Below are 26,405 nucleotides of genomic sequence, written 5' to 3'. Positions count from 1 at the left end.
CTTGTCATCCATTTATTCTCTTTCATGAGTTATTTGTTCAGTGTTCAAGTTTTTGCCCACATTTTAATGGACTTTCTATTTTTATAATGCTTCACAGGAATATTTTACATATTTTGGATAATAATCTTTGTCAGATAAAATATAAAAGTGTTTTCTTTAGTTTGTAGTTTTCTCTTTTATTCTTTTGCTGGGGTCTTTAGATAAACAGAAGTTCTTAATTTTGTCTCATTTATCAACACTTTTCTTTAGAAAGTTTTTCCTATCCTGAAGGCATGAAGATATTCTCTGTGTTCAATGTGATGGGTTTTTGTTTTGTTTTGTTTTTTTTGGTTACCAAATGATCCTTTATTGAAATAGTTTCCTTTATAGGTTTTAACTAGCTGGGCATTTCACTACACCACTACTGATGTCATCTATGATATCACAAGGGTGGCAACCATCACATTGCAGCCCACAGACTGGGCAATTCCCAGGATTTCTTTAATGGTTCCAGAATGTTCTCTGGCTAGAGATTGGTGCCACATCTGTTGACAACCCCATCAAAAGTGGTATTTCCACTGTGTTTAGCATTTTTACACTTCTTTCTGCCTCTTGGCAGTTCCTTGAGGGCTTTGATAATCAGGGCAGAAGCATAAGGCACCATTTCAATCCAGGAATGTTTGTTCTGAATGGTCACTTTCACTGTAATCCTCAGACCCTTCCAATCACCTGATGTCTTAGCAATATCATCACCAACCTTCTTTGTAGACAGGGCCAGGGCAGATGGCGCTCCCTATGAGTACACCTCTAGTATATGACTTTGATCTCATTGGGGTCAAACTTAGGAAGCATGGTGGAGGCACCTGGTGTCAGATGAACCTTCTGAAGAAAGCTGTACCTTCGCCTCCCCCTAGCTGAAAGCCTAGAGTCTATGTGATATTTTATTATTACCATTCACATGGACATATATATCCCACTTTCCCCAGAATTGAGTTTTGTATCTTATGTGAAGTAGGATATCAACAATATCCTATGGATATGGATATTCCATATGGTCAATATGGATAACCAATTGACCCAACATCATTATTTAAAAAAAACATTTTTCTCATTATTTTTTATACTTTATAAGAAAACAAATGGTCTCGCATGTGTCTATTCTCTTCTGGGTGTCTATTTGTCTAATCTTGTGCTAATACCCAACTGTCTTAACTACTGTAGCTTTGCAATACACCGTGATAACCCTTAGAGCAAAGTTCTCCAATTTTGCTATTCTTCAAAATTGATTTGTCTTGTCTTAGTCCTTTACATTTCTATATATAGATAAATTAGATAATATTTTTTAATTTCCACAAAAATACTTTAACATTCATAGCATACAAGCTATAAATTAAGCATAGATAAAATTAATTAATTATAATTAAATTATAACATAGGCATTAACTCCTCAACATTGGCCTTTGAAATGAGTTTTTGGATTTGACTCCAGAAGCAAAGGCAACAAAAGAAAAAATAAACAAGGAGGACTATAGCAAACTAAAAAGCTTCTGCACAGCAAAGGAAATCATCAACAAAATGAAAAGCTAATGTACTGATTGAGACAAAATATGAACAAGCCATATATATGAGAAAATATGTGCAAGTCAAAATATCCAAAATATTTAAAGAACTCATGCAACTCTGAGCAGAGAATTTGAAAAGACATTTTTTTTTTCCAAAAAGACATGTAGATGGCCAACAGACACATGAACAGATGCTCAATATCACTAATCATTAGGGAAATGCAAATCAAAACCACAATGAGATATTTCACATCTGTTAGAAAAGCTAGTATGAAAAAGACAAGAAAAGCGGCACCCCAGTGGCTCAGTCGGTTAAGTGTCCAGCTTCGGTTCAGGTCATGATCTCATATTCGTGAGTTCGGGCCCCACGACTGGCTTTGTGCTGACAGCTCAGAGCCTAAAGTCTGCTTCGGATTCTGTGTCTCCCTCTCTCTCTGCCCCTCCTCTACTTCCGATCTGTCTCTCTGTCTCTCAAAAATGAATAAACATTCAAAAAATTAAAAAGACAAGAATTAAGAAGTGTTGGTGAGGATAAGGAGAAAAGGGAACCCTTATGCCCTGCTGATGGGAATGTAAATTGGTATAGCCACTGTGAAAAACAGTATGGGGATTCTTCAAAAAATTACTAAAACTACCATATGATCCCGCAATTCTACTTCTAGGTATACCTGAAGGAAACAAAAACACCAATTTGAGAAGATATATGTACCCTCGTGTTCACTGCAATAGTATTTATAACAGCCAAGATATGGGAAAAACCTCTATGTCCTTTGATGGATGAATGGATAAATAAGATGTAGTATATGTATACAATGGAATGCCATTCAGCCATATATAAAGAATGAAACCTTACCACTTGTGACATCATGGATGGACCTGAGAGCACTAATGCTAAGTGAAATAAGTCAGACAGAAAGACAAATATCATGTGGTCTCACTTATATGTGGAATCTAAAGACAAAACAACTGTGGGACACTTGGGTGGTTCAGCTGGTTGAGTGTCTGACTCTTGATTTCGGCTCAGGTCATGATCTCACAGTTGTGAGATCAAGCCCCATCTTGGGGCTCATACCCCATGATCATGAGATCATGCTCAGAATGGAGCCTCCTTAAGATTCTCTCTCTCCCTCTCTCTCTGCCCCTCCCCACTCTAAATAAATAAAATAAATAAAGTAAAATAAAATAAAATAAAATAAAATAAAATAAAAATCAGCCAAGGAAACTAACAAAGACCAAGCTCACAAATACAAAGAACAGATTGGCTGTTGTGGGGCCCAGGGGTTAAAAATGGGTGAAGGGGGTCAAAAGGTACAAACTTCCATATATAAAATGAATGAGTCATGAGGATATAATGTACAGAATGGTGACTAGAGTTAATAATACTGTATTGCATATTTGAAAGTGACTGAGAGGAAAATCTTAAGTCTTCATTATAAAACAAAAAAGTAAAAGTTATAACTATGTATGATAAAGGATGTTAATGAGATTTATTGTGGTGATCAGTCATTATGTATACAAATATTGAATCATTATATTGTACACCTGAAACTAATACAATGTTATAGGCCAAGTATACCTCAAAAAAAAAAAAAGAGTAGAGGAAGGAGTTAAGATGGTGGAATAGTAGGGGGACCCTATGCTTGCCTCAACCCTGAGACACAGATAAATATCAAATCATTCTGAACACCCAAGAAATTGATGTCCAATTTCTTGGACTGAGAGATCAAATTGTACAACTAGAAGGAGAGAAAAGGCCACATCATGGAAGGTAGAAGGTGTGGAGATGTGATTTGGGGGAGAAAAGAATCATGGGTGCTGTAGAGGGGAGGGAGCCCTGATTATGGACAGAGGGTAGAGAGAGAGAGAGAGAGAGAGCAAACAACACACAGGGGATCAAATAATAAAAACACTTCTCCAAAACCATTGACAGGAAAAATGAGAGGGGCTGATTATTGTGAATTTTTACAACCACTGGGGCTCAAAGACTGAAGTTTTAGAAGTCTGCACCATGGCCAGTGTGGAGCCCAGTGGGTGCAGTGGTGCTCCTGTGGAGAAGGAAGGTGGAGGCCCAGGAGTGGAAGGTGTAATCTGAGGATCTGCTGGGATGCAATGGGAGAGAAGGTTCTCCCTTCTTGGAGTGCATCTGGGAGAGATGGCACTGTATCTCAGGGGACAAAAGAGTCAGCAAGTGCTATTGTGCTACCCAGTTTCTTAGCATAGGGGCAGAGACACCTGCTGAGGGCAGCTAACCTGGACACCAGCTTTTTGCTGCACTTTACTCTAAACTCCAAGCTCCTACATGTTGGTGTGACTGCCCTTCTGGACAAACTGGCACCAGCCCCAGCACAGCAAGACCCTTCCTAGAGAGTTAGTGTGGGTCTGTGCCATGCCAGGTCCCTGAAGTTCAGAGTTTTGAAACTTAGCTTGTGTGCCTGAAATAAAACACAGGTTCACTGTGCTGCTGGGTGGGCGGATGGCCCAGATAGAGACAGGGTGAAGGCAGAGAACTGAGGGATACCTGGAATACATGAGAAAGGGGAGATTGTTTGTTCTTCTGTGAGGGCTTCCTGAACAGTGGAAGCATAAACTCCCCTCTATGAGTTGAGAGAGTTGGCTAATGCCATTTTTCTCCCCCACCTACCAGCACTGACAGACTTAGTGAGCATCACAGTGCCCACAGTGGAGGCTGGAGCCACCTACACTAAGTCCCACCCCCTGTGCTCTGCAAGTGCTTCTTTACATGGGCAAGTATGCCTGAGAACCAGAGCAGCGGGCCCTTCCACAGAAGACCAGCACAAATGGCCTTGCACACACAAGTCTACTGACCACAGAGCACTGCAAAGCTTCTGCTCCAGTAGAAATAGAGTTGGGGCTTTTTTAACAAGCAGACAGAGCACAACTAGTTAAAACTCACCGCATGCTGAATAAGGTCCAAACACTCCCCACTGCAGGAAACTCCTCTACTGAGGACTGACTTGAGGGAAGGAGCAGCCAAAACACAGAATCACAGCACACACAGCATACACCAGAAATGCTTCCTAAAGTGCCAGGACCTGGACAATATATGACCTTTTCTTCGGAAAGCCATTACTCTTAGGAGAAGGAAATATAACAGGCTTTCCTAATACAGAGAAGAAGATAGAGAGCTAGACAAAATGCCAAGATGGAGGAATTCATCCCAAAAGAAAGAACAATAAAAGATCATGGCCAGGGATCTAATTGAACCAGATATAAATAATATCCCCGATCCAGAATTTAAAACAATAATCATAAAGATACTAGCTGGGCTTTAGGAAAGCACAGTAGACTCCAGGGAACCCCTTACTACAGAGATAAAAGACCTAAAAACTCGTCAAGCCAAAATAAAAAATTCTATAACTGAGATGTGAAACCACCTGGATGTAATGACCACAAGAATGGAAGAAACAGGGGAGTGAATGCATGATACAGAAGATAAAATCATGGAAAATACTGAAGCTGAAAGGAAGAGGGAAAGAAAAATATTGGATCATAAATGTAGACTTATGGAACTGAGTAACTCCATAAAGCATAATAACATTTGTATCATAGGAATCCCAGAAGAAGCAAAGAGGGAAGAGGGGGCAGAAGATTTATTTGAGCAAATTAGAGCTGAAAACTCCCCAATCTGGGGAAGGAAACAGACATTCAAATCCAGGAGGCACAGATAACTCCTATCAAAATCAACAAAAGCAGGATAACATCATGACATATTGTAGTAACATTTGCAAAACACAGACATAAGGAAAAAATCCTGAAAACAGCAAGGGAAAAGGAATCCCTAACTTACAAGGGAAGACAAATAATGTTAGCAGCAGACCTATCCACAGAAACTTGGCAGGCCAGAAGGGAGTGGCATGATAAATTCAACATCTGAATGGGAAAAATATGCAGCCAAGAATACTTTTTCCAGCAAGGCTGGATAGAAAATTTGAACAGACCCATAACCAGTAAAGAAATTGAATCAGTAATCAAAAATCTCCCCCCAAAAAAACAAAAGTCCAGGGCCAGATGGCTTCCCAAGGATATTCTACCAAACATTTAAAAGAAGAGTTAACACCTATTCTTCTCAAACTGTTCCAAAAAATATAAATGGAAGGAAAACTTCCAAACTCATTCTATAAGGCCAGCATTACCTTGATTCCAAAACCAGACAAAGACCCTACTAAAAAAGAGAATTACATTGGTGCAGCCGCTCTGGAAAGCAGTGTGGAGGTTCCTCAGAAAATTAAAAATAGACCTACCCTATGACCCAGCAATAGCACTGCTAGGAATTTACCCAAGGGATACAGGAGTACTGATGCATAGGGGCACTTGTACCCCAATGTTCATAGCAGCACTCTCAACAATAGCCAAATTATGGAAAGAGCCTAAATGTCCATCAACTGATGAATGGATAAAGAAATTGTGGTTTATATACACAATGGAATACTACGTGGCAATGAGAAAAAATGAAATATGGCCTTTTGTAGCAACGTGGATGGAACTGGAGAGTGTGATGCTAAGTGAAATAAGCCATACAGAGAAAGACAGATACCATATGGTTTCACTCTTATGTGGATCCTGAGAAACTTAACAGGAACCCATGGGGGAGGGGAAGGAAAAAAAAAAAAAGACGTTAGAGTGGGAGAGAGCCAAAGCATAAGAGACTGTTAAAAACTGAGAACAAACTGAGGGTTGATGGGGGGTGGGAGGGAGGGGAGGGTGGGTGATGGGTATTGAGGAGGGCACCTTTTGGGATGAGCGCTGGGTGTTGTATGGAAACCAATTTGTCAATAAATTTCATATATATAAAAAAATAAATAAATAAAATAAAATAAAAAAGAGAATTACAGGCTAATATGTCTTGTGAACATGAATGTAAAAATTTTCAACAAAATACTAGCAAATTGCATCCAACAGTATATTAAAAGAATCATTCACCATGATCAAGTGGGATTTATTCCTGGGCAGCAAGGGTAGTTCAATATTTGCAAATCAATCAACGTGATACACTGCATTAATAAAAATACTTTCTCAATGGCTTTTTTGCATCTACTGGGAGGATCATATTGTTCTTATCCTTTCTTTTATTAATGCATTGTATCACATTGATTGATTTTTGATAAAAACCGTCAATAAAGTAGGGATAGAGGGAACATACCTCAACATCATATACAAAAGACCCACAGGTAATATCATCATCAATGGGGAAAAACTGAGAGCTTTTCCTCTATGGTCAGGAACAAGACAGGGATGTCCACTGTCACATTGTTAACAAAGTACTGGAAGTGGTAGCCTCAGCAATCAGACAATAAAACAAAATAAAAGGCATTCAAATCAGCAAAGAACAAGTCAAACTTTCACTATTTGCAGATGACCCAAAAGATTCCACCAAAGAATTGCTTGAACTGATACAAGTTTAGCAGTCACAGGGTACAAAATCAATGTGCAGAAACCTTTTGCATTTCTATACATCAATAATGAGGCAACAGAAAGAGAAATCAAGGAATCAATCCCATTCACAACTATACCAAAAACAACTCTGAAAACTATAAAAAAAAACTTATGAAAAAAAACTGAAGAGAACACAAAAAAATGGCAAAACATTCCACACTCATGGATTGGAAGAACAAACACTGTTAAAATGTCTATACTACCCAAAACAATCTACACATTTAATGCAATCCCTATAAAAATACCACCAGCATTTTTCACAGAGCTAGAACGAACAATCCTAAAATTTGTATGGAACCACAAAAGACTCCAAATAGCTAAAGCAATCATGAAAAAGAAACACCAAGCTGGAGGCATCACAGTTCCAGATTTCAAGCTATATTAAAAAGCTGTAGTTACCAAGACTGTATGGTACTGACACAAAAACAGACACATAGATAATGGAACAGAATAGAAAACCCAAAAATGGGCCCACAAATGTATGGCTAACTAGTCTTCGACAAGACAGGAAAGAATATCCCATGGGAAAAAGACTGTATCTTCAACGGATGGTGCTGGGAGAATTGGACAGCAACATGCAGAAGAATGAAACTGGACCACTTTCTTACACCACACACAAAAAATAAATTCAAAATGGATGAAAGACCTAAATGTGAGATAGGAAACCATCAAAATCTTAGAAGGAAACACAGGCAGCAACATCTTTGATCTCGGCTGCAACAACTTCTTACTAGATACTTCTCCTGAGGAAAGAGAAACAAAAGCAAAAGTGAACTATTGGGACTTCATCAAGATAAAAAGCTTCTGCACAGTGAAGGAACCAATCAACAAAACTAAAAGGCAACATTCGGAATGGGAGAAGATATTTGCAAATGACATGTCTGATGAAGGATTAGTATCCGAAATCTATGAAGAATTTATCAAACTCAACATCGAAAAAACCCACAAATCATCCAGTGAAGAAATGGGCAGAAGACATGAATAGATACTTTTCCAAAGAAGACATCCAGATAATAACAGACACATGAAAAGATTCTCAACATCACTCATCATGAAGAAAATAGAAATTAAAATCACAATGAGATACCATCTCACACTGTCCAAATGGCTAGAATTAACAAGGAGGCAATAGACGTTGGTGAGGATATAGAGAAAGGGGAATTCTCTTACACCGCTGGTGGGAATGCAAACTGGTGCAGCCACTCCGGAAAACACTAGGGAGATTCCTCAAAAAGTTAAAAATAGAACTACCCTGTGACCCAGCAATTGTACTATTAGGTACTTACACAAAGAACACACAAATACTGTTTCAAAGGGGCACATGCACCCCAATGTTTATATCAGCACTATAAACAGTAGCTAAATTATGGAAACAGCCCAAATGTCCATTAGCTAATGAATGGATAAAGAAGTTGTGGTATATACACACAATGGATTATTATTCGGCCATCAAAAGGAATGAAATCTTGCCATTTGTAATGACATGGATGGAGCTAAATAAGTCAGTCAGAGAAAGACAATTACTATATAATTTCACTCATATGTAGAATGTAAGAAACAAAACAGATGAATGTAGGAGAAAAAAAGATGGTGACAAACCATAAGGGGGACTTATAACTATAGAGAACAAACTGAGTGTTGCTAGAGGGGAGGTGGCGGGGGATGGGCTAAATGGGTGATGGGTATTGAGGAGGGCACTTGTGATGAGCACTGGGTGATACATATATATAAATGATCAATCACTAAATTCTACTCCCAAAACTAATATTACACTATATGTTAACTAACTAGAATTTAAAAACTTGAAACATCAAAAAACACACAAAAAATGGTATGACTCATAAATAAAACTGCTAAAATTTTTTTAAAAAGAAAAAAGAGTAGATACAATTTAGACCCTGAAACCATGCCAATAAACTTTGCACTCTTAAAAGTTAGGTAAGTTATAATTTATTTCTAAAAATATCTGAAGTTAACTAGTATTTAAAAAATTTTTTTTATATTTACTTATTTTTTAGAGAGCACAAGTTGGGGAGGAGCAGAGAGAGAACGAGACATAGGATCTGTAGCAGGCTCCAGGCTTTGAGCTGTCAGCACAGAGACCAATGTGGGGCTCAAATCCACAAACCGTGAGATCATGACCTGAGCCGAAGTCAGACACTTAACCTACTGAGCCACCCAGGCGCCCCTGAAGTTACCTAGTATTTTCATCCACTTCTCGAACCCAAAAATCTAACTACACATCAAGTATGGGTTGATATCTATTTTCCAACACCTTGGGTTTTTTTTGTCACCAAGTTATCTGACTATAGTATTCTAAATTGAAAGTTCCCCTCATTACACTGAAATTATCTCTCTATTGTTTAACGGCATCTATTGTTGCTGGATAGAAATCTGCTTGGTTTAATGTTTAATTACCATTTTTACCATTACCATTACCATTTACCATTTAGTAATCTGTCTTTTCTCCCAGTACCTGACACAAGTGTCTCTTAATTCTTGATTTTTTCCTAGTTTAACTATGATGGGTCTAAGTGTGAATATGTTTTCAATAATCCTTCTTAGTTCTTAGAGTTCACTTTCAATTTGAGGATGCATGTCTTTATTCAATTTTCAAAAATTCTTAATTTTTTTCTCTTTCTTACTTTTTTGTGATTCTATTATTTCCTTTTGGAAGTCTTATTTGCCTTTTAGTCTATCCTATATATTTTTTAAAATATATTTATTTGTCTAAATTAGGGCGCATTTGAGAGTTAAAAGGAATGCCGCTGATAATTACATCATTTAACATTTTTTTCAGATTTTATTCCTTATGCTGTGATCTTGGTGAATCCTCAGTAATACTTTCCAATTTATTATTTTCTCTTTTATTGTTCCAAAGTTTACCAAATGCTTAGAATTTTTATTTCAATCAATAGATTTTTAATTTCCAATGTCTAGTCCTTCTACTTTTAACTTATCTGACTTGTTTCATTCTGGTTTTTTACTGTCTTTATATAATTTTTTACATTATATATATATATAATAATTATATATATATAATTATTATATATATATAATTTTCATTTTAATCCTTAAGCATTCGAAGCATGTGTTTTCTAAAGCTTTGGCTGGATAGTTTTCATAAAATTTCACCTGAAATGAAATTTTGTTACAATTGTTGATTTTTGGCTAGGTCACATTCATAGCATTAGAATTCTCCTTGTTTTGAAATTTTGTTTTGCAGCCTCATTTTGAATGAGATATCCATCCCTCTTTCTTCTTTTTCCTCACACTTCTCTGTCCAGTGGTTTTGGAGCTTTGTTCTCTCAACTTCCTGAACCTCAGCTTTAGCCCAGATACTATGCACAATTGCAGAACACCTGCCTGTGGTCTCAGTAGGGACAGGACATCAGGCCTCTGGCCATGGGCATTTGGCCCAGTTCCTTAGGTGCATGGAGTGTTTGGTCCTCCTGCTTTTGAAGCAGTCTACAGTCATCACCCCAGGTAGTGGGGGGCTGCATACTTCCAACCTCCGTTCACCAGAAGGAGCCTCACCTTGCTCCTGTTTTCAAACCTGGCTCCAGTCTTCGGATTTCCATGGAACACCTTCAGTTTGCCTTCACTGAACTGCCAGCGGCCACTGCCTGCTTCAGGACTAGAGCCCAGCATGCCTGTGACCTCGGATCTACCCGGCTCTGCGTTTTTCTTCTATTTCTGTACACAGCAATGCTTAACAGGTTTTGAACCTGTGTTTTAGGTGTTTCCTTTTATATCTTTATATACTTTTGCTATGTATTGGATCCAGGGGGTACATTAAAGCAGGAACTAACTGTTCTATTGTGACCAGAGTAGATACAATTTTAAAATAAAGAAGTACATTGTATTTTTCTTAAACTAAAACAGGTGATGGTAAAATATCCAGATTTACCAAATTTGGAGGACATTCAGAGGTATGTATTCTTTGTGTAAGTCTCTGAAACATTTTTATAAATGTGCAAAAATGGTAGTACTAAATGGGATGAACAGAACCTTTTGTCCATTGGATTGTTTAAAATATTTTTTGCCAAACTGCAGTTATTTCTTTCCTAAATTATATCATATGGAAATCCTTTCTATTAGCAGAAGCACTTTCTGGTACTATAGGACATTGTGACTTGTCTATTTTGAAATGAGACCTATATTACTCAGTTAGAAAGACAAAAGATTAAATTTTCCATGGAAAATAATTATGGACTCTGCAGAAAAAAAAAAAAAAGAAGGACAGAGGAAAAAGCACATTCACTCCAGTGTTTTGAATAGTGCCTGGCCCTTAGTAAATACTTGTGGAAAAAATGAAAGGATCTGAGACTCACACCATTGCTGGTTAGCACTATGGAGTCAAGGGATTCGGGTAGGGAACACAGCGTGGATGGGACAGAGATGAGCACAGCATCAGGGCTCACAGATCTAAGGTAATGGATCAGGTAAGAGGGAGAGGTGAAGTGAAGCACAAAGTTAGTATAATTGTCAGGGTGTTTGTTGTTTTATAACCTGGTTGTAAAAAACAGTGATTTTTTTATTTTGACATTTTTATGTGGTTGTGAGTTTTCTGAGTCACATCAAAACCATTATGTCAACTCAGCCATGTCTAAATGTCCTGCTTCCCATTTTGAGCCTATTTTCCTGAGCTCTACTCGTCACTCAGAGATGAGGAGACAGGCCACAGTGTGAGGTTATATATAGATATCCTCCATACTGCGAAGGGAACACATTTGGAGGGAAGAAGTACATGAGTCATCCCCGGCTGCAGTCTCTGGACTGTGGAACCTAAATAGAAGGTCCATTCAAGGCTATATTGGAATGAATAGCAGTTTCTAGCAACACAGCTTTACCAATCTTTATCTCAGCCAAGCCCCTATAGGACAAACAAGAGAATAGGCTGCATCTTAAGGAATCAGCCAGGAGTGACTATGGTTGAGTCACGGTAGCCTCAGCTCCTGCTCTGCTACCATCTTAGCCCCTGTGCACAACAGCAGTGGGGTTTCGGCTTCTGAACTGCTTATGTGGGAAACAGGTAAGGACCTCTCTTGGAATTACTTATTCCCAAGGCCCATTCCCAAGAGAAGAACTCTTCAATAACTACCGACTCAACTACTTTATCATATTAAAGGAAACTACAGTATGTGAAAATATTTTAATGCACAGGTCTCATTTAGCAGTACAAAGTTTTCTCCCCGTCATTGTATATTCTAAGTGACAACATACTCCACAGCTGAACACAAATATGTTCCGTTTAATTCTTCCCAGGTTGACACTTGCTCTCAACTTATTAGCCAAAGACTGATGATGATAGTAAAGAGAACTTTGAGCAATCTCCTGAATAGGTGGGGAAACCAGTTCCAGCAGGTTAAAATGACTCCTACTTCTTAGACTGGTTTCTAGGGACTCAGAATCTATATAAACACTGTGAGGAAGTTGGACCAAGACTAAATCAATCAGAATTAAAGACTGTACAAGAAAGACGGGGAGGGGAGTTACACCATAAATTCTCATGTCTCTTGGCTTTATCGCCACAGTATTTCAAAAGGGTCAGAGTTGCAGGGCACCTGGATGTCTCAGTCGGTTGAGTGACTTCGGCTCAGGTCATGATCTCATGGTTCATGGGTTTGAGCCCCATGTTGGCTCTGTGCTGACAGATCAGAGCCTGGAGCCTGCTTTGGATTCTGTGTCTTCCTCTCTCTCTGCCCCTCTCCATCCCCCTCTTTCTCAAAAATAAAAATGAAACCTTAAAAAAAATTTTTTAAAAGGGGTCACAGTTGCTTCTTTAATTTGTGTCATTGAAAAGGGTCAGCCAGGGCTGGTTTATTCATCCCTGTGATTCATATATTATCTCAACAGGGAGGCAAAGCATTTATGTTTGTTTAGTGCTTTGTGCATGGGATTTTCCTTCCACTATCTCAGTTTTCCCTCACATTTTCCCACACAGCTTATCATTTTACATATAAGGAAATTACAGATGGGAGGTAAATAACTTGGCCAAGGCCATCAGCTTTAAGTATGAGAGCTAGTACTGAAACTCAGGAAGGCCATATAGTATAATGGGTAAGAGGGTGGAATGTTGAACCCAGCTTTCCATTTAGTCACTTCTGTCTGGCTTTTGTCAAGCTACACAACCTACCTGTGCCTCAGTTAACTCAGTTTTAAGTTGGAAATAATAATCATACCTCCTCCTGAGGTTGTTATAAGTTAAGAATTTATAGCATAGTTTGACACATAGTCATTTCTGCTTATAATTGGTGGGAGTATAAATGGGTATTTCCTCTTTGGGAAGGCAATTTGGTATTTGCTTAAATGGGAAGTCTAATACATCATCATTATTATGGTTGTTAAAAATTGAAATATGATTGAGAAATATATGAAAAAACTTATCCTCCAGATATACTCACACACATGCATAAAAGTATTTATACAGGATGTTCATTTTGGCACCATTAGTAATAGCAAAAGTTGGGAAAACAGAAACGTTAATTAGGAACAGATTATATTAAGATACACAAAATGTACTATATGACCTCCAAGGTATATTGCTAACTGAAAGAAAAGGTGGCATATTATTTGCACAATTCTGCCATTTGGATTTGAGTGTGTGTAATACAATATCAATACTTATATGTACATTAAGTATATCTTGAATTATATACAAGAAACTCTTTACCATTGGTAGGCTTTGGAAAAAGAGGTTGAAGAGTTAATTTTTTATGCAATTTTTTAAATACAATGGAACTAATTTTTAAAAATACTACAGTATTGCATTCTTAAACAAATGAGAATTATTACTCATGTGCAGTCGGATTGACTTAATCCCCCAATCTTGGTAGGCAAGACCCTTTTAGTGAAATGTAGGGGCTTGTAAGAACCAGACTGTCCATGTAAAGCAGCTATAACCAATTCTGAGATCCAGAGGATGCCTCTGAGTATCAAAGAAAGACTGGAACTCACTATAGTTTTGTCAGCACAATTAGGATTTAAAATAAACATCTAGCATCTGTATTTCTTTCATATCTTCTGACTCTCCTATCTAAATTCTACTATTTCTTCTGCCTCATCTCTGTATTAGTCGGCTCAGACTGCTATAACAAAATATCATGACTGGATGGCTTAAACAGCAGGAATTTATTTCTCACAGTTCTGGAGGCTAGCAAGTCCAAGATTGAGGAGCTGGCTGATTTCATTTCCTGAATTCTCTGGTGGGGGCCTTTTTTCTGTCTTGCAGATGGCTGCCTTCTCACTGTTTCACATGGGGTGGGATTAGAGGAAGCTCTCTCACATCTCTTCTTATAAGGGCACTAATCACATCAAGCGGCCACACACCCTTGTGACCTCATCTGAACTTGATTACTATCTCCAAATACCATCATATTAGGAGTTAGAGCTTCAATATGTGAATTTTGTGGGGACACAATTCAGTCTATAGCACTTTTACTTGAGCTAAAATATTAAGCTTATTAAGTTTTATAGTAGGATACTGTCTTACCAGCTTATTGTTTTCTAAAATTTATGGAATTTCCTTAATCAGCCATACGGAATGCCTGTAATCCAGGTCAATTGCCTAGAGCACATACTCTTAAACAATATGTGCTTAAATGGTGCATACTGAAACTCTGGTAGAGAAGTGGTTAAGACAGATTGTCTCGGGTTATGCATCTATTCACTACTGTATATACTCCAAATTCTCCTAATGTCTTTTCCTTAAAAAGGTCTTCCCTGACACTAGATGGAAAGAAGAGGACATCCTCCACCCCTTTAACTCTTGATAGGTCTAAGAAGAAAATTAACACTGCTATCACAATTTGTAACTATTTTATTTTTGTATCTTTTTTACTTTATTTTATGACTCCTGTACAAACTGTAAGCTCCATGAAGGCCGGGACTATGCCTATTTTGTTCACAAGTGTGTCCCCAAGCCAGCACAAACACTCGCTAAATATGAACCAATGTTCTTGGATCAAGTTAGATCATAAGAAGACTACATTTTCAGACAGTGACATGTCATTGCTTTTGTAGAACTGTCTCTCAGTTGTTGGCCATGGATTTTTATCTTGGGTTACTTTCAAAACTAACCACGTAAATTTAGCTATTCATTGTGAAACCAATATTGATGTTGTTTTTGATATTCTATTCCTGCTATTGTCACACAGGAGACAGGTTTCTCCCAGGAAACTTTTATCCCCCAAACATTTATAGGTGATTATTTTACATTATAAATTATAAAACACTCATTAAATATAATTAAGTTTCCATCCTTATCACGGCTAGGAGAAAACTCCAGGTTTTATGCTCAAACATAGCCACCCTGTGGACTCTTATTGTAGGCTTCCCTCTCCCACTTTAGGTACTGTTTTATGAGTCTTATTGTAAATAACTCCTCCTTTGAATAATTCATCTCAAATGAAATAAAATGTAAGTACACTACATTGATGAAAATAAGTTATATTATATTGGTTTTATTTGTGTTATCATTTTCCCATTTTACTAGGTTTTTGCTGCTAAGATTTGGGTCCATGACATATTTTGGTTTCTGGCTCAATACTATCAGCATCTGGTCTCCCTTTGTCCTTACTCTTTTCTCTATATTCTCCTGTTCCCTCCCACCAAAATGCTGTTACCAAAGACATCTTTCTTTCCCATTATGCCACTGTGGCTGCCACCTCCTCTATCATGAACTGTCCCATAAGATCCTACAGTGTACCATGTGCACTTGCTTCCTTGGGGTGTGCCTGCTTCTTCTTTGTCCTATTTCTAGAGTTCTCTTGGTTTCATCTTCTCTACAATACTTCTAATGCTCCCGTAACACAAACTGTTACCAATAGAAAATCCGCGTCATTTATTGCTTCTGTAATAACCCTTGAAATCCATTTACTGATAAAAATAATTTTAAACCTTAGGAATAATACTCATCTATCACTATCCAGATTTTCTATATTCATAGATTAGATTATAATTATAGTGCTTTATTTCATTAGTTGTATTGATAAATAGTCCTATGTAATTGTAAATCAAGAATTAGAAGTAGTCCCTTAACCATCTCTTATCCAAACCAAAACTATATATTATTTGATACGTAGTATATATATACTATACAGCACGAAGACACATGCATATACACTTTCCTCAAAATCCTTTCAGAATGACATAAAATAATAAATTTACCAAAAGACAAAATGATGAGAGGGAATTAGAAAACTGGGAAAACATACTGTTAATCTGGCAACTGATTAACTACTTTTCTGTTAAGTATAAGGTAAGAATTCAAGTCTGAGAAGAACTAAGTTTGAATCTTTCACATTAAGCTTCCTCAAGTGTACAGGTAGTAAAATGAATTATAATTGAGCATAGTGTTCCAAATTCATTACTTAGAACATAACATAGCAGGTACTAAATTGAATTGAAGAATGAAACTAAAGAAGATATCATAGGAAGATAAACTAGAATCTTGTAAAATTAAAGACCCTGTTTTTCATATAAATTGTTTAGTTGAAGTTGCTTAACTAGGAGTGTGGAAGAAAATTGCAAAGTGTCTTTACTTTAGACATGGTTGTATTCACTAACATGCTTCAACCTGGTAATAAATCAGTCTGGGAACCTTTTACATAAAGGGATGTCAGTATAAATTAGCTTTTACATTTTATCGTAAGTAGTATCATCATAAAATATTTAATCAAGACACTAAAGCTGTCAAAGTAGGTAGATAATTTGAGACCTGGTATGTTAAAAAAAATCCAATTCTTTCATGTCGGGATTTTTCCTAGTTATATAAATTTTGATCTGTGACTTTATCAGAACTTGCCACAGTAACAAAAATTACAAATTATAACTATAACAAATGTTTGGCAATCAGAGATGCTAATTAAATACTTTGGTTAGAAACTAACAAGAACAGACTGAATTTAAGGAAAATAAACACCAATATGCTTTGTCCTATTTTGTTCCGCAACAACAACAAAATATTCTTACCATATAGATGGTTTTTTCTATTCTTTCTTTTTTATTTAGGTTATCTTTCCATATATTTTTCAATTGTTTCATGGATTTGGATAATAATAATAATAATAGTAATAATAATAATAATGGTAATTTGACTTTACCTACAAGATCAACATGGATCTTTTCCACACTCTTCTTAGGCAGGGAGAGAGGAAACAGATAAAGAAACTGAAACCTAGAAAGGTCAATGGGTGTCCCTTCTGCCCTGGCTTCATATATTCAGAAGGCAACAAGTGCTCATCTTTTGGCTGCTTGTCAGCCATCTTGCTTGCCTCTTTCTAGTGGAGGATCCTTGTTTTCCTTTTCACTGGCTCTTTCACTCACAGCCTGCACCAGTTAACTGTTTCCTGCCTGGGGCTCTTCTTGCCTTCTATGACTGTTTTACCTCTGCATTTCTGAGTATGATCTTCGACTTTAATATTTGTTCTTTGCCTCCATACAACCACAGAGGCCCTGAAAGCCACTTCCTGCCATCTGCCCAAGTTCCTTGAGCCTGTGTCAGCCAGGTCAGCTCTCCAACCATGAGAGGAAGATCAGATTTCCTGCCATGGAGCAATGAAATCTGGATGATAATGCCATTGAAACCACTTTTGGAAAATGCCATTCAAATTGTTGAAAATGACAGCCATCACAAATTCTTGACTATTTTCAGTCATTACCAGCCTGGCTACATTGGTCAAACAAACATATTGTGAAGGTAGATATGTGAATTCCTCTTACTTTTTAAAACTGAAGTAATAAATTCCCCAGGTATAGACTTCCAACATCTGTTGACTTAATTAGAGAAGAAATGCTTCATGGATGAATTCTTTTCTTAAACTTGGTTGTCTTTTCAACAGATGATACAGCTAAAACAATAGGTATGGAGCAGGTGTGGGGTAGTCTGAGTCCTAGCTCGCATTTGGCAAAATTCTGACTACAGAGTGAAGTCATTAAAGATGTTGTCAGTGAGATTGATGATGTTACACATTTTGAACCGGTCCTTGACAAATTATATAAAATGCACACTTCTTCTCTAAAGACACATCATGAAATGTAGCAAAATGTAACACATAATACACCCTTTTTTCAGGGGCAAGGATTTTATTAGTTAACTGAGGCACATTCAGATTGAGTGAAGACAGGTTCTGAAATAATTCTACTAAAATATGTCATTGTAAATGGTTCAGAGTCAAATGGAAAGAGAAGCATGAATGATTTAAAAGGGGGTGTTTAGCACACAATCCTCCTCCAGAGTATGATTCCCCTTCCATGTTGGAGTGGGGAAGGGAGGCCTTGCAGAAACAGGTCCCAAGGGTTGTGAGATCATGGATAATAAACCTGCCTCCAGAGTGCCTGCCAGTCCATGTGTTGATCTGAGTTTCTTAAGCAGGAGTGATATGCCTTGTCATGTGAAGAAATCAGAGGCATATTTTCCCAGATGGATTGGGTCACATTTTACCTCCTCTGCCTCCAACAGTTGGTGACTTAAAGTATTATTTTGTATTAAAAGAGAAAGAGAGGAGCGCCGGGTTGGCTCAGTTAAGCATCCAACTTCAGCTCAGGTTATGATCTTATGGTTCGTGAGTTCGAGTCCTGCATCTGGCTCTGTGCTGACAGTTCAGAGCCTGGAGCCTGCTTTGGATTCTGTGTCTCCCTCTATCTCTGCCCCTCTCCCGCTCACACTCTGTCTCTCTCTCTCTCTCTCTTGCTCTCTCAAAAATAAATAAACATTAAAAAATTTTAAAAGAGAAACAGATATATGATATATAATTTTAAGTTTCCATGTACGTTTAAAATAAAGAATAATAGGGGCTCCTGGGTGGCTCAGTCGGTTTAGTGTCTGACTTTGGCTTGGGTCATGATCTCATGGTTCGAGGGTTCACGAGTTCGAGTCCCGCATCAGGCTCTGTGCTGACAGCTCAGAGCCTGGACCCTGCTTTGGATTCTGTGTCTCCTTCTCTCTATGCCCCTCCCCTGCTCATACTCTGTCTCTCAAAAATAAATAAACATTAAAAAAATTTTTAATTAAAAAACTAAAGAATAATATTCAAAGAAATCTTGTGCTTGCATTGATTGACCATCTCTTCAACTAACAGGATGCATTTACCTTTGATTTAAGGATACCTATACAGACATGCTGAAAAAGAATGGAAAGATATTAAAAAAAACTGTGTATCTACATATGGAGTCAGAATGGACAGGTAAAGAACAACCTTAGGAAGACTGGAGCAACTCTAGAAACCAAGGCTGAAATCCACGCAAGTCTGAATAAATAAGCTAGTTCTCTTCCTTATTTCCTACCTGCCTCTTTTCCATAGAACTAAAGCAGAAAGTCATTGAGTCTCAGGGTTCAGAGAGACTTTTTAGGGCCATTGAATCCAATCTTATTACATAAACATTCCACAAGAGTCTTAAGAAGTGGTTTTCAAGTGTCTTCTGGAATACTTTCAAAGACAAAGAACTCATTACTATTTAAGGAAGCTCTTTCTACCTTCCAGGAATGGGAATTGTTTAGAAATACAGGGTCCATTGAACACTGGTTTCTAAAGTCAGATAGCAAGAAGGAAAATGGGCCTAAGAAATCTATTTATCCTGCCTTCTCACTCAGTGCTTTATTCACAAAACTTTAGTAGAAATACTTGATTATAAATTGGTCTAAAGGAAACTGACTTGGCAGCTGTAAGGGAGGTCCTAATTCAAGCCAGAGAGAAAAGAACAGATGACATCATAGGAAGTTATGAAATCTAATTCAGCAGAGAAACAGTCAGAGTATTGACCACAACCTCAGACAACTCACTCCACTAGTGGCTCATAGGGCTTTTTTACTGAAGAATATTTCCTCCTTTGTTCCTCATTTTCCTCTCCTGGGTTCAAGAGTTTGCAGGTGTCCCAGATACACACCATTACCTTGTTGGTGGTGGGGGGGGTAATATTTTGAAGTTATTGTCCTATTTTTGAATCAACAAAATTAAAGAATCTACACTAAATCACAAGCAATTCTGGCATTCTACAGAAAATTCTACAAAAAAACAAAAATTACAGTGATTCTATAATTACCCTCAATTCTAGAGAGTAAACTGCATGTCACTTTCAAGTAAAAAAAAAAGGAACTTAGGACATCATTTTGAAGTGATAAAAGCATTGCACTTATAATTAAGCCATGGATGCGTCTCTCTTATCAAGCACAGAACTTCTTATAAACATTTTATTTGTATTTTATACATTTGTTTCATAATATCCACCACTCTAGGATATCATCACCAGTCCCTTTTAATGCCATATTAACTGGAAGTCTATACAAAGATAGGATATGTATGAAAGCCAACCAAATTTGGGATCTACAGACTGACATTAGCTCCTACTCACCACCAACTAACATGAAGGCTTATAGAGGAATGTGCCTGGGCCACGAATATGCATAGAATTCTCCATCAAATCTCTTCCTATTAGTGACACCATGAGGAAAATCATCCTATTCAAACAATAGCAGAAGAAATTCTAGTGATCCAAACCTTTTTAAAGCATGACTAGACATCCTAGGATAAGGAGACATGTGAGGAATACCACCAGCATTAAAGAGAACAAGCAAGGGGGCGCCTGGGTGGCTCAGTCGGTTAAGCGACCGACTTCAGCTCAGGTCACGATCTCACAGACCGTGAGTTCGAGCCCCGCGTCGGGCTCTGGGCTGATGGCTCAGAGCCTGGAGCCTGCTTCCGATTCTGTGTCTCCCTCTCTCTCTGCCCCTCCCCCATTCATGCTCTGTCTCTCTCTGTCCCCAAAATAAACGTTTAAAAAAAAAAAAATTAAAAAAAAAAAAAGAGAACAAGCAAGGCCAACATACAAAACACTGACTTGAGGAATTAATAATAATCTGAGGTATAAACTATCTTGAATTTACGTATACTAAGTTCTCCATTCTAACAGCCTTAAGAGGTAGATACTGTATTACCTCATTTCATGGAAGAAGAAATTAAGGTACGGTGCAGCCACAGGCCTGGCTACACATGCAGGGAACAGTCTGTTCCTTCTGTGAAGTGTCCCCTGTGCGAATCCCTAGGCCCACCTGGCTAGAGTGGCTCCAGCATGTCTAAGAGAAAAGAATTCAGAATGGAATTCAATCATCTCAGCTTCAAAACAGAAAGCTGAAAGCTACTGGGAATGAGAAAGCTAAGATAATGCTTAAAGCAGAAAATTTTTTTAAATCAAATTTATTAGCAGAAAAAGATAGTCTTTTCTACAATCAAAAAAAAGAGACTATTATTGAGCATATTGTAGTGGAAGAATTGGAATATAAATTATTGGCAGGAAACTAGGAAGAGCAAAAATCTAGCAACAATTGGCCAAAATGCATAATAATGTAAAGAGACTCCAGCATTAGTGAAAAGAAGTGAAAATTACACGTAATTTTATTGAAAGCTCAGAGAAATAATGGAAACCATTGAAAATGCAATGAACACTCTTAAATAAGAGCAGAGGTTGCTATATGAAGAGCTTATTAAAGAAGAGAAAACAACCAATGACTTGAGTGCCATATCCAGAAAAACTGACACACAGGCTTTGGATCACTCAGAAACACAGAGTTTTCACAGCCATGTCCAGAAAAGTTCCTGTAGACAAAGTACCATCACACGCTTTCAAGAGAAGTGCAGATTCTGAAAAATTCTTTCAGCAAACCAAAGGATGACATGGGCACTGGACAATTATGATTACCAGAACTTTGTAAAAGTGAGAAACAAACATAAACAGAAGCCAACATTAAAGGGAGAAGTTCCTTTTTTTTTAAATTTTTTAAATGTTTTTATTTGAGAGAGAGAGAGAGAGAGAGAGAGATAGCACATGAGCAGGGGAGGGGGAGAGAGAGAGAGAGAGAGAGAGAGAGAGAGAGACAGAGAGAGAGAGAATCTGAAGCAGTCTCCAGGCTCTGAGCTATCAGCACAGAGCCCGATGCGGGGCTTGAACTCATGAGATATGAGATCATGACCTGAGCTGAAGTCAGACGCTTAATTGACTGAGCCACCCAGATTCCCCTGGGAGAAGTTCTTAGAACACTACCCTGGAAGAATATAGTATGAAGTGTAACAGCAGAAGAAAATTATAGAAAAATTCTGTTTCTAGAAGAAAGAGAAATAAAGTCTGTTAAGAACTGTAAAACTAAGGGGTGCCTGGGTAGCTCAGTTGGTTAAGCGTCCCATTCTTGATTTCAGCTCAGGTCATGATCTCATGATTTGTGGGCTCCAGCCCCATGTCAGGCTTTGGGCTTACAGCACAGAGCCTGCTTGGCATTCTCTCTCTCCCTCTCTCTCTACCCCTCCCCGGCTCACTCTCTCTGTCTCTCAAAATAAATAAACTTAAAAAAAAAAAAAGAACTGGAAAACAAACTGGAAAACTGCAAAAAGGTAGGGAGTTTCCAAATTAAAGACAGATGATATACTTCTGCTTGTTCGTGATAAACAAGAAGATGATGAAAGTAAAAAGAGGAACAAAGAAGAAACAAATTTCCAGTTGAAGCTTGCAAAAAACAGGAACAGGAAAGTATATAAATGTCAATGAAATACATTTTTCGTGTTTAAAAGAAGTTAAGAGAATGAGAAAAATGTAGCAGAAAGAGCATGGATGCTTATTTAAACTAAAGTTACTAGTAGAAAGTTACACCCCGGAAAAGAAAATAGGAAGACTTTTGAGGCTTGAAAAGGAGATATGGGCAAAGGCAGAAAAAAGGAAAACTGCTGCCAGGTTTCAAGAAAGAGATTTACATAAACTTGAATAAAAATTTCTAGATAGGCAGGGCGCCTGGGTAACTCAGTCAGTTGAGTGTTCCACTCTTGATTTAGGTTCAGTTCATGATCTCAGGGTTGTAGGATCGAGCCCCATGTCAGGCTCTGCACTGAGTGTGAAGCCTGCTTTGGATTCTCTCTCCCTCTCCCTCGGTCCCTCTCCCCACTCACGCTCTCTCTCTCTCTCTCTCTCAAATACAAAAAAGAAAGAAAGAAAGAAAGAAAGAAAGAAAGAAAGAAAGAAAGAAAGAAAGAGAAAGAAAGAAAGATCTAGATAGGCAAAGGAAGAGGAGAGGGCAGAAAACCAAGAAGACTGGAAAAATTAATAGTGAAAACATGCTAGTAGATATCCCTCTAGGCTTTACAAACTTAGCAAAGTTTGGAAAGAATGGACCAGATATATAGGACCAAGTTCTGGGACACTTCTGCCTATTCCCCACTGGGCACAGGATACTGTGAGAAAGGAATAAACAGAGACCCAGAAAGAGCTCCTAAGTGTTAAAAATGTGAATAAGTTCTGGCACAAAAACAGACACTCAGATCAATGGAACGAAATAGAGAACCGAGAACTGGACCCACAAATATATAGCCAACTTATCTTTGACAAAGCAGGAAAGAATATCCAATGGAATAAAGACAGTCTCTTCAGCAAGTGGTGCTGGGAAAACTGGACAATGACATGAAGAAAAATGAACCTCGACCACTTTCTTACATCATACACAAAAATAAACTCAAAATGTCTTACACTTACCTCAGTGTAAGACAGGAAGCCATCAAAATCCTCGAGGAGAGAGCAGGCAAAAACCCCTTTGATCTTGGCTGCAGCAACTTCTTACTCAACACGTCTTCGGAGGCAAGGGAAACAAAAGCAAAAAATGAACAATTGGGACCTCATCAAAATAAAAAATCTTCTGTACGAGTGAAGGAAACAATCAGCAAAACTAAAAGGCAACCGGCAGAATGGGACAAGATATTTGCAAACAATATATCAGCTAAAGGGTTAGTATCCAAAATCTATAAAGAACTTATCAAACTCAACACCCAAAAACAAGTAATCCAGTGAAGAAATGGGCAAAAGACATGAATAGACACTTCTCCAAAGAAGACGTCCAGATGGCCAACCGACACATGAAAAAATGCTCAACATCACTCATCATCAGGGAAATACAAATCAAAACCACAATGAGGTATGACCTCACACCTGTCAGAATGGCTAACATTAACAACTCAGGCAACAACAGATATTGGCGAGGATGCAGAGAAAGAGGATCTCTTTTGCATTGTTGGTGGCAATGCAAGCTGGTGCAGCCACTCTGGAAAACAGTATGGACGTGCCTCAAAAAAATAAAAATAGAACTACCCTACAACCCAGCAATTGCACTACTAGGCATTTATCCAAGGGACACAGGTGTGCTGTTTCAAAGGGGCACATGCACCCCAATGTTTATAGCAGTACTATCCACAATAGCCAAAGTATGGAAAGAGCCCAAATGCCCATCAATGGATGAATGGATAAAGAAGATGTGGTATATATATACAATGGAGTATTACTCAGCAATCAAAAATAATGAAATCTTGCCATTTGCAACAGCGTGGATGGCACTGGAGGGTATGATGCTAAGCGAAATTAGTCAGAGAAAGACAAGTATCATATGACTTCACTCATATGAGGACTTTAAGATACAAAACAGATGAATGTAAGGGAAGGGAAGCAAAAATAATATAAAAACATGGAGGGGGACAAAACATAAGAGACTCTTAAATATGGAGAACAAACACAGGGTTACTAGAGGGGTTGTGGGAGGAGGGGTGGGCTAAATGGGTAAGGGGCACTAAGGAATCTACTCCTAAAATCATTGTTGCACGATATGCTAACTTGGATGTAAATTAAAATAAATAAATAAATAAATAAATAATAAATAAATAATAAATAAATAAATAACATCAGATAAGAAGACATACAACAGAAAATAAACAGAACAATCTTGTGCACGTAAAAAAAATGCGAATAAGTTCAATAAAACAATATAAGGACCAGAAAACTATTTCCCAGAGCTACCAAGATAGTGAGTAGTTCCAGGGGATTCCGTTTACGCATTCAGTCATCTGCGGAGATTGAATCTAGCAGTTACTAGAGCCGTTCCCATGGTTAGGGAGTCAGGTTGCTGCTGCTGCAAAGGGCCTGCGGTGACAGCTACCTCTGGTCCCTGAGGTCACCTAAGAACACAACCTGACAGCACCTTGCCTGCTTCCCTGCAGCACCTTTTGCCTCCTACTCTGGGGATTCCTTGTTGTTGCTGAGGAACTTCTTGACGCCAACAACTATACAACCTGCAATTATTGAGGGGTTACCCCACGGAACAGTCCTTGACCAAAAGGAGAGGGGACTGGGCAAACACTCTTTCCCTTCAGAGGGACTGTGTGGAGATGCATACCTTTCAGTTTCTTTTCTGAAGCTATGCTGTGGGACCTAGGACCCAGCACTCGGCTTTCATGAAGCTGTGGCCTTCTCGGTAATACTCTTTCCTCTCTTGCCTCACACCTGTTGCTCTCACTCCTGGTTCTCTGGTACTGCACTCCCCAGTAGTAAGATTTTACCTCAGGTGCTGTCTTCTAGAAAATCCAGTCCAACACAATATAGTCTTCGAGAAGGGCAGAATCGGTCCTGAGATGTTACAGCCATGACCACTCTTCCCAGAAGAAGCTGCATCTCGTGGGATCTCGGGAGTTCTTCTGAGGTAGGCTGGGGAGTCCTGGGATGAGAAACACCTGAGTGCTGAGTGCCAGAGGCACCTGAGCTCCTCTGTAAGGCATCTGGCTCACGCCACCTATCAGCCAAACCCCAGTGCTCCGGGAAGCATTGGCTCCCCCTGCCCCTTCAGAGTCACAGTGCAGTGGGCCTTGCCCCAGGGGCCTGGCCATTTGTGGGGAATGGGCTCTTGCCCAAAGGTGGTGCAGGAGCCAACCACTGAGGCCAGATGTAGGGCAGCAACTAAACATATGTGGGCTGCAAATCCATATATTTCCAGGAAGGCTCACCATGTACCCAGACAGGGAATGAAAAAAGACCATTTCTTAGACATATCAGCATGACATTTCAAAGCAATAAATAAACAAAAGATTATAAAAGCTTCAATGGAAAAAAAAATAATACATCATTTACAAAGGAACAAGAGTCAATCTGGCATAGCACCCCTAGAGGCTAGAAACGGGAGAAATGCCTTCAAAGATTACAATCAGCCAAACTCCCAGCCAGGGTGAAAGCGAAACAAAACAAAGAAACAATTCAGACGGGCAAAGAATTAGATAATTTACCCCATACACATCTTTTTAAAAGAAGTTACCCAAGAATGTATTCCAGGAAAACAGGTATGTTCAAGAAAAAGGAAGACAGACTGAGAGGACAGTGATTTCAAGTTGGAAGGGCAAAAAAGAGTTCTAGGATAACAGATAAGCAGACCGCTAAAAACAAAACCAGCCAGACTGGAATAGCAGAACGGAAGTCTGGGGGGAAAAGGGAGCCGCACGGGCTAGTATGATGTAAAGTCTGAAAATGTGAAGAAGCTGGTCAAGGCAAATGCCACAAGAAATCAAGAAAGCAATTTGAAATTCTAGGCAAAATACCTAAGAAAGTCATGACCTAAAAATG

At 38.4% G+C, this 26,405-nt stretch overlaps 2 pseudogenes; one reads left to right on the top strand and one right to left on the bottom strand.

Moving 5' to 3' along the window:
* Window positions 1-265: 265 nt before the first annotated feature.
* Window positions 266-846, bottom strand: LOC124527929 (60S ribosomal protein L12-like; annotated as a pseudogene).
* A 20,350-nt stretch (window positions 847-21,196) lies between these two features.
* Window positions 21,197-24,891, top strand: LOC124529150 (coiled-coil domain-containing protein 112-like; annotated as a pseudogene).
* Window positions 24,892-26,405: the final 1,514 nt, after the last annotated feature.

This window comes from Lynx rufus, unplaced genomic scaffold (assembly GCF_022079265.1).
Source record: "Lynx rufus isolate CCGP_SWC_20201006 ecotype Redwood Valley unplaced genomic scaffold, mLynRuf1.p SCAF_6, whole genome shotgun sequence".
NCBI lineage: Eukaryota > Metazoa > Chordata > Mammalia > Carnivora > Felidae > Lynx > Lynx rufus.
The sequence above is the reverse complement of the archived record's forward strand: the minus strand, read 5'-3'. Positions and strand labels throughout refer to the sequence as shown.